At 42.7% G+C, this 7319-nt stretch overlaps 1 pseudogene; it reads left to right on the forward strand.

Moving 5' to 3' along the window:
* The first annotated feature begins 650 nt into the window (after window positions 1-650).
* LOC128783760 (pre-mRNA-splicing factor 38A-like) lies at window positions 651-1555 on the forward strand (annotated as a pseudogene).
* The last annotated feature ends 5764 nt before the right edge of the window (window positions 1556-7319 follow it).

Here is a 7319-nt window from a genome sequence, read left to right on the forward strand (position 1 = left end):
TGGACCTGAACAGCGCCCTCAGTCAATCCTACAGCAGGTGCCCACGTGGCTTTTGTCACCTGCGAGGTCTGAGACGCCACAGATAGCACTGGAAATCCATCCATGTGTGGATTTCACAAGCTTTTGGGAAAGTCAGCTACCGCAGACTTCTTCACTGCTTTTCGGACAGCGCAGAGTTGTGAGGATCAGACCGGCAGCCCTTCCAGCCCAAAACAGGTCGGTCCCTGACAAGGAACTTCCTTGGAGCATTCCAGCCAAAACAAGGTCCCCGGAAGAGACGAGTATACCCCACGGGTGGTAGTGGGACCCTCGCAATGGCTCCCGAGCAGTGGGGGTTCATTCATGGCAGGGGAAGAGTGCTAGCCCTGGGTGGGGGGGTTCGTGCGTGCAGGTGGTTTTTGTGGGTCAGCGCAGGGCAGCGCCGGTGGAGCGACTCCCAGGCTGTGAGAGTGGCTCCGTGCGTTGGCAGGTGGCGGTTTCGGTGGCAGTTTTTCGGTGGCGCGGCGGAGACCGTGGGCAGTACCGGAGAAGCCGCGGCTTGTGCTTTTGCCGCGTACAGATGCGCGTGGCCGGTGGCGGTTCCGCCCCGGAGGCGGAAGGAGGTGCATCCCTCACAGGAGCGGGGCTGGCGGGGCTTCGCGGCGGCCGCCATGGCCAATCACACGGTGAAGGAGGCGCACAGCATCCGCGGCACCAACCCGCAGTACCTGGTGGAGAAGATCATCCGCACACGTGTCTACGAGTACTGGAAGGAGGAGTGTTTCGGCCTCATGGCTGAGCTGTGGTGGACAAGTCCATGGAGCTGAAGTGCGTGGGGGCACCTATGGAGGGAACATTAAACCCACGCCGTTCTTGTGCCTGACACTGAAGATGCTGCAGATCCAGCCCGAGAAGGACATCATCGTGGAGTTAATAAAAAACGAAGACTTCAAGAATGCTTGGAGCACTGTACATGAGACTGGCAGGCACTACCATCAATTGCTACAAGTACCTGGAACAGCTGTACAATGACTATCGGAAAATTAAAAGTCAGAACAGAAATGGGGAATTTGAGCTGACGCACATGGATGAATTTATTGATGAGCTACTCCATGAGGAACGTGTTTGTGATATCATCCTGCCTTGAGTGCAGAAACTATATGTTCTGGAAGAAGCTGAGGAACTTGAGCCTCGTTTTAGTGCTCTGGAAGAAGACGTGGATGATGTAGAATCTAGTGAGGAGGAGGAAGAAGAAGATGAAAAACTGGAACAGATCCCATCTCCTGACCACTGCAGAAGGGGCTATAGGGACCTGGACAAGCCCCACAGATCTCCAGTGGTGCGGTACCAACGGAGCCGGAGCAGGTCCCCAAGGAAGTGCAGCCGCTCTCCGAAGAGAAGAAGCTCATCACTGCGCTGGAAGTGGCTTTGCAGCAAGAGCCAGAGACGGCACCAGAGCAGATCCCGGGAGAGACGCCACAGATCGAGATCGAAATCTCCAGGGCATCACCATAGTCACAGACACAGAAGTCATTCCAAATCACCTGAAAAATCTAAGAAAAGTCACAAAAAGTAAGGGGAGGTCTAGACTAGGAAGAGACCACCACCACCACAAAGCTCAGGGTGGGGGTAGAGGGGAGTGTTGTATTGTGTTATTTGGTTTGTCCCTGTTTTTCCCTCGTTTATGGTTTCATCCCAAGTTGTCTCCCCTTCCCTAAATGTCAATCTCATCCCCACTCCTCCCAAATCCCTAGAAATTTCCTTGTCAATCCCCATATCCCCTCCCTGGCACCTTGCCTGTCACTCGACTCTCCAGCCCCTCTCTGTAGAAGCTTCCATGAAGGGCATCGAGTGATTGGCCAAGGGCCAGGGGTCAGCTCTCTGATATGTTGTCCTGTCAATTACTTCATGTCCCACTCCCCTCTATCCCCCCGTTGATGGATAGCCAAACCCCACCCTTGTTTCCACCCCCTAAGAAAAGGGGCTGCTCTGGTTTCCTCGGGGGCTTTCCAGCGTTGTACCCCTGAGGCCAGGAGCTCCCTGGAGCTACCAATAAACCTTGGATTTATACATCCTGGATTGTCTCCTCCCGGTTCCTTCACCATTGCCAACAGTGCCTTCCGAGGAAAGGGCTCACAACCCTTAGCTGCCCTTCTGCACCCCTGAGCAGGGAAGCGTGGCCCCCACAGCTGCTGTGTTGGAGCTAGCAGGGAAGCACCAAGAAGACTCCTGGTGGACACTGCGGCAGGGGAGCACAGGACAGACCACGTGATATGCAGACATAATATTCAGTGCAAAATACCAAACACCCAGTGCAAAACAGCAACAGCTAAATAAACTGTTTAGCACAATACAACACCCCTACAGGCAGCTTATCTACTCAAGTATGGAAAAGTGGGAAGAAAGTGTTTAATAGTCCAATTCCCAAATCTGGAACATAAATTCCCAAATTCCTATATAGCATCATGGAAAATCTGCTGCTGATCATACTCAGAGCAGTGAAGAATAATCAAAGTTTTCTAGCTTGATCATTATCCTGCCTTTATTAATTGCTAAGCAAACTTTTTCAGAATGCTATAGCATGGGAAGGACTCAGTCTAAAAAAGGCTGAAAAAGGGAAAAAAAAAGTAAAAACCAGGTGTATGCATCCAAAAATACAGAAAACATCACTAAGCTCAGACAAAATATCGCATTAGATTGTATGATACATTATCATTGAAAAAATAAGTGAAGTTTCACAGCAGTGCAAGGGTGTGACCAGGCCGCCCTGCTTGGGATGACAGAGGAAAAAGCCCTTCTGCCCTTTCCAAAAGGAAAGTGAAAAGGAAGCCCAGGGTACCTGTTCATTCTCCAAGGAAGCTATCTTGTTCCAGTAGTAATAGACATGAAGCTCAAACTAGAAGGAGCTGCTGGCCCAAATGCTAAAGCATTAATGGAAGCTTGTAAGTGGAACCTCAGAAACGTGCTGCTACTTTATCTCCGTGCTACATTGTTCTAAACACATTGAACATATCAACGTTACATTTTATCTCCTGGTAAAATTGATCAGGCTTCTCCAGTTCTGCTAGTACTTTTTATGGGCTGCTCCATCTCTGCAGTCATCTTTAAAGCTGTGGTGGAAAAAGTTTCCCCCTTCATTCTGTATTCATCCTTTCTTTGTGCAACACCACTGGCTGTGCTATTAGACCTTGTTGGGAGGAAAGGATTAAAAAGCAGAAGTTTGGTCAGGAGGATTGTAAATGGCTTAAGTGACCTTGCAGCTGGGAATAACCATTGATAAACCTGTGGGAACAGCAGGACAGTGACTTCTAGTATGGACTGAGTGCAACAGTGCCTGTGTCTCTGCTAATGTGGCTCTGCCCAGGTGTCGCCTCAGGGATGCCCCTGCTAGCAAGGTAACAGAAATAAATTTACTGTCTGTGTTCTTGCTATGGGGTTGTGGGTGTTCTGGGTGCCTGTGTTGACTCAGAGACACTAGCAGAGAGACAGGCCAAAATCTTGTCCTGATCTGAGTAATAAGGTTAAAAGGCTCAACACTACATGAGTCAAGACTTAAACTGAAAAAAAACCAAATCCCAAAACACAAAAAATACGGAAGCCTAGCTGGTTTGTCACAATGTTCATTAATATTCAGTTTATCTAATGAAACGTAGCAGCTAAAACAGGTTTGCAGAGAAAAGACTACAGTTTCCTAAGGCAGGGCAGGCATTTCTCATTCATGCTGTGATATGGATCAGACCTATTAACCAGTTTGGTGACAACTTTAGCAATTTGCAAGTGGTACACATAAGAACCCAGTATGCCAACCCAGTTCTTATTAGTCTAGCTAAGAGTTGGCCACTAAACATTCAATGGTGTATTAAAATGAAATTTGTAAGCAACAAGCAATGTTTGTTTGTTTGTTTGTTTGTTTGTTTGTTTTTTCATTTTCCATATGAATACATTTGTTATTTTTTCCAGCTGGGGTATTCAGATTGAAGTTTAGCTTCTGGGGAGGGCAAAATATCTGTGGTATGTTTCTGAAGAGGCTTTTGAATTTTGTCTATCAGCTCAGGTATGCTGAACATCCTCTTTGAAACCCACTTCTCGTATTGTCTTCTTCATCAATGAGTTGGTAATAAGAGATGCCACACTTCCCTTTCATACTATATCTGAAAGTGTTACTAGGAGTACTGAACAAACAGAGGAATAAACATTGATGGAAGGCTTTTCTCTCTGTTTAACCATACATGCAATGTTTTGTCATTCCATCATGAAAACAAATTCAGTCTACCCATCACAGAACATTCTTTTGTTGAGAAAGGTGAAGAGTAACACTTTTTTTCAGTGTGATAATAATAGACAGCACAAAAAGAATTATTTATTTCATCTTAAACTGTTCAATTACTTGATTAATTACATTAACAGCTTTGGTGGATAAGTTTCAAGCCAATTACTATCTTACTACACTCAGAATATATCTGATCAAATTCCAATTTTGTTTCACAGTGTTCTGCAATACAAAACTGAATTTATTAAGCTTTCATCATTCCAGAACTTTCCTGCAGGGGCAGGAACACACTCAGCTTTGCTGAAAGATTTTCCCACACCCAGATGCTGTCACCTCCAGCACAGAGACACTATGGATTTTGTACAGAGTGTCCTGGAGAACAGTGGGCCTGAAGAAGCCCAGGGGTACGTGATGTACTGCAGGCTATCAAGGGAGCCCATTCACTGGGAGCAGAGCAGAGCACCAGGCAGCTGCTACTTTTTTGTCTGCGGGCTTCAGAGCAAATACTGCAAAGCACACAGCAAAGCCAGGCTAAGGACACAGTGCTACTTCAGGACAGCCACTTGTTACGCTACAAGGTCATTCCCCTTCTGTCCTTTCCTTTTTAAAATAGAGGGTGAAGAAAAAAAAAAAAAAAAAAAAAAAAAAAAAAAAAAAAACACCAAAACACTAAGAAAGAGATTTCCATGACTTCAGGTGCTCTAGAAATGCAAGCATAGCAAATTTGTCACGGTTTAAATACAGAAATGCCTTTTTGAAAGAGATGAGGTGAGTCCTACAGGGGATAAAGTCATATGAAACTCTGAACTAAAGAGCTTTAAAAGATTCTGAGAGATTGATTAAAATATCTAGCCATTTACAGAATAAACTCTGCTTAAGAAACTGGAATAAAATGTGAGAATTCTAATGAATATCAGGAATACAAACACAAATATATGAAACTTTAATCTGAATATATTTACCAAATATGAAGTAGGAGGCTAACCAATCATGGGGGGGGGGGTTAAATTGTTGTTTTCTAGGGATTTTTGTTGTGGTTTTTTTTGGGTTTTTTTTAACACTATTAACAGAATAAGGAGTCAAATTTGAAGTTTCAAAGTTAGTAGAAAAAGTGGACAAAGTACTTAAGTTACATGATATAACCTCATCACCAAAATTAATGTAGTCCTGACATCTACAGCAAACCACTGTTTGAAGAAATAAGGAAAAAAATCAAAGTAGAAACAAGAAACTGAGACCATTCAGCCATAGTGATGGCAGGAGGAGGAGAAGGAAGAAAAATATTTTAAGTTTGGCAGTAAATAATACAGAAATGAACATGAACAAAATAGAAATACATTGCACAGAGCCAGCCAAAAAAGTAAAAGCAGGCAAATAAGGTATCATGATATTAAAGTAAAATATATATAGGATATTGTTTCTTAAATAATCACGTTTTGCTCATCATTGTTATTCTTTTAAATAAACATTGAAACTTGTCTCCTCTTCCTTCTTTCTAACTGTTGTAGTGCTAAGCTACAAGTGAATAATTTTTTTTATTTTTTAGATAACAAAATATTTTTTTCCCCCACTTATACTTGTCTCAGATTTTAAAGGCCATTAAAATACCTGTTTAGCCATCTAATCCTCTGGCCTGTTTAGCCATCTCATGAGAAACAGCCTGCTGAGACACCATGTAGTAGACCAACATTTAGGAACTTGCCATATTTATACAGTCAGAAGTTTTTCTTGATTTCCAATTCTCTTGCTTGCTGTGCTGTGGTTATGTCACTGCCCACAGACATTTCCTTCTAACAGATGTATCTGATGGGAATGCAATAGCAAAGGGAAAAAAAAAAAAAAACAGTTTAAAATGTACTGTGCCTCTCTGATTATAATTAGATTTGCACATGTAGAAATCTAAATATGATGCATATGTCTCTGCATCTCTACTCCCACATTTGTGCCCATGATAGCAGGCAACCTTCACAGAATGTGTGTGTGATGAGAATGTGTAGCATCTGTCAGATGCTCCAGAGTTTCTCTAAATGAATATTCCTAAGAGCAGGCCCAGAAAGAAGCTCTGCAGTATTTTCAGGATGCTTGTGTGATGTACCTAGATCTTCTCAGCTAAACATGGTTTGGTTTTCAGTTTTCTGTTGACTGAACAGTAGGAAAACTGTTCAGGGAGGAGAAGCCATTCTTCAGAACAAAGCAGATAAGAGTTTGAAACTATCAGTGAAAGATCAAATAGAACAATTACAAGTTCATTACATCAATCCTTCAATTTCTGTTAGAAAGGTGGAAAGAAGATCACAGTCAAGCTTTTCCGACTTTCACCATCAATCTGTTGTGCTGCCCTTTTATTTTTACCTCCCATTTCAGATTATAAATCAGTCTACAAGCATATATTTTGAAGCCAAAGAAGCACTAAAACACTTACAAAAAAGATGGATTAATACCATCATTTCAGCTAAGTATTCCTGTGCAATTCCACATATTTATCCTCAAAGTAGGCTATTCTTAAAGTACAATTTTTTGTTCTTGAAGTCAAGAACTTTTGCATATAAACATCCCCCATTAAAGACACCTGAATGACATTCTTACAGCCAGAATCAGCTTTACATGCATAGATGTGCTTCCTACATATTTATACCCAAACTAAAGACAGGTTCAAATACTTGAGGAGGTTTCCTCATTATTTTCTTTTTTTTTATCCTAAGGCCTAGTCACACCTTGCTGTGGCAAGGAACTTGTATGGAAGAGTTCACCTGGGTTTATTTATGTGAAAGGGGCCAGCAGCCTGCATGCCCGTGGAAAACCTGACATCCAATCCTGAAAAGGCTCCACATTGGCATCCCAGTGTAACCTTCACATGAATTCCACTACGTACCTGAAAACAGTGCACAACCATTCCTTCAAATTGAACCAAACAGTAATATTATGGTATCACAGGCAGTAAGATTAAAAAAAAACACCAAAAAACAACACTTAATAAGTTTAAAGTGAAAATTATGTTACACTAACAGTGGTATTTAAACTGTCAGGAAAAAAAAATCTGTTTATATTAAATATTTTGGTGTTAAGCTTT

Source organism: Vidua chalybeata, chromosome 2 (assembly GCF_026979565.1).
Source record: "Vidua chalybeata isolate OUT-0048 chromosome 2, bVidCha1 merged haplotype, whole genome shotgun sequence".
Lineage (NCBI taxonomy): Eukaryota > Metazoa > Chordata > Aves > Passeriformes > Viduidae > Vidua > Vidua chalybeata.